This window comes from Sorex fumeus, unplaced genomic scaffold, assembly GCF_029834395.1.
Source record: "Sorex fumeus unplaced genomic scaffold, SorFum_2.1 ptg000030l, whole genome shotgun sequence".
Taxonomy (NCBI): domain Eukaryota; kingdom Metazoa; phylum Chordata; class Mammalia; order Eulipotyphla; family Soricidae; genus Sorex; species Sorex fumeus.
In genome coordinates this window covers 15,340,267-15,342,434 of record NW_026606087.1, presented here as the reverse complement: position 1 = coordinate 15,342,434, position 2,168 = coordinate 15,340,267, and the positions used below count along the sequence as shown (strand labels likewise).

Below are 2,168 nucleotides of genomic sequence, written 5' to 3'. Positions count from 1 at the left end.
CATAATGGTTTACATTATTAGCTATCACAGAATCCAGCTCATTATCTAATTGATTTGTCCCATTTGATGATTTCTCACATGGCATTCGAAAATTTTTCAATATAGAAGAACATGTTTTTTGGATCATTTAATATTTACAGTTTCATACAAGATCAAACATAAAGTAGACCCTATTCGTTATTGTGCTAATAAACATAATTCTGGAAAAACACTTATTTGTCACTTTGTAAATGCCAATAGTTTAAATGCTGGCTTCAAACTGACATCTAGCACTTTATACATAGGCTGCATAGATGTGCACTATAACATCGTTCCAGTTTGTCTGAGTTGGCTCCATTACAACGCTCCCTCAATGTTTCAGAGATACTTGAAGTCTTCCTTATATTACCACTTATTCAATAGAAAACACTGATGTGATTTCATTTCCATCAATTTTCCATCTTTGCTTTCTTATGACATTCTTACCATTGTATTAAATTGTGTTTGATCTTTAGTCTATGTAGTAGTTACTGAGTATTGTCGATGAATCAAACGAAAAAATTGTGTATACAACTCCTCATAGACTGATCATGATGACTTCTTATCAAAGATAGCTGGCTATTAAAGAGCATAGTAAGTTCTCATGGCATTTGTCAAAACATCAAAATTTTATTGCAATTCCTGAGTATATTTTCTTTTAGAATGTTTCATGAATTTCAATGGATTCCAAAAACCAGCAGAAGAATTCAGGATCTTCTTGCATCAAATTCCCTACTATAGAATTTCATGAACATTTCTAGTTTTCAAAAATTTACTAACAGGCAATCAGTTATCAGGATTTCTATTCTACATAGAAAAACACTAATGTCAGTTATTTATTTATTAAGTTGTTTACTTAGCATGTGACAACTTTATTTATTTGTAAGAAGGCTGAGTATAGCTTTGCGAATCTGTTTTGTTTTTACACTATAGATAATAGGGTTAAGTACAGGAGGTAAAATCAGATACATATTGGACATCATTGAATGAAGCACTTTGGGAGCTGAGTGACCATAGCGATGTACTAAGGACAGGCTTACAAAGGGAATGTAGAAAATAGCAACTGCTCCGATGTGGGAAACACAGGTGCTAAATGTCTTGTGCCGCTCTTCAGGGGAGGCAATACTGAGAACAGAGCGAATGATGGAGATATAAGAGACAACAATACTTGGTGTATCTATCCCTGTTGTCAGAGCAAGTGCAATTAACCCAAACATGCTATTAGGCCTAGTATCTGAACATGACAATTTAAGCACATCTGGATGATAGCAGTAGGAGTGGGAAAGAATATTTTCTTTACAGAAGGAAAGACGCTTAAGTAGCACGAGTGCTATCACCATTATTAGCACAGCACGTATAGTCATTATTAGAACCAGCTGGATGATTCTGGAATTGGTGAGAATTGTAGTGTATCTCAGAGGGTTACAGATAGCCACATAGCGGTCGAAAGCCATAGCCACCAGCACGCCAGACTCCATGAAGGTAAATCCATGAAGGAAAAACAATTGACTGAGGCAGGAATCGAGACTGATTTTTCTTGCATCAAACCAGAGAATAGCTAAAGTTGTTGACATTGTAGATACTGTCAAACCCAGGTCTGTGGCTGACAGCATGGAGAGGAAATAGTACATGGGCTCATGGAGGCTCTGCTGGGTAATGATGACAAAGAGGATCATGCTGTTCCCCAAGATAGCAAAAGCATAAAGACAACAGAAGGGAATGGAGATCCAGGCTTGGGCAGACTGTAAGCCAGGAATGCCAGTCAGCAAGAACGTTGGAAATGTGGATGTCTTGTTACCTAGGCTCTCCATGTGTCTTGAATTTGTAGCATAGTTCTCGCAATGCTCAATTTATTTCTATAAAAATGATAGATATCGTTATTAAGCATCACATTTTGCATTGCTAGGCAAAATACTTAAGTTCATGATGAATACCGTGTCATTAAACAAACACTCAAAGTCTAACCTTCTAATTTGTAATTATGATATTTAGCAAATATTTATCATTTTACTTTTATTCTTGAATTTTGAAATAGAGCTCCATGTAACTTCCTATATCTTAGCATTTGTTTTTATATTAGATCAGAATATTTTATTGTTATTGTGTTTGGACTACACCTTGTGACACTGATAGATCAGAATTTTTTTTTT

The 2,168-nt window shown here is 35.4% G+C and overlaps 1 pseudogene; it reads right to left on the bottom strand.

Moving 5' to 3' along the window:
* Window positions 1-890: 890 nt before the first annotated feature.
* Window positions 891-1,849, bottom strand: LOC130025343 (olfactory receptor 51F1-like; annotated as a pseudogene).
* Between the last annotated feature and the right edge of the window lie 319 nt (window positions 1,850-2,168).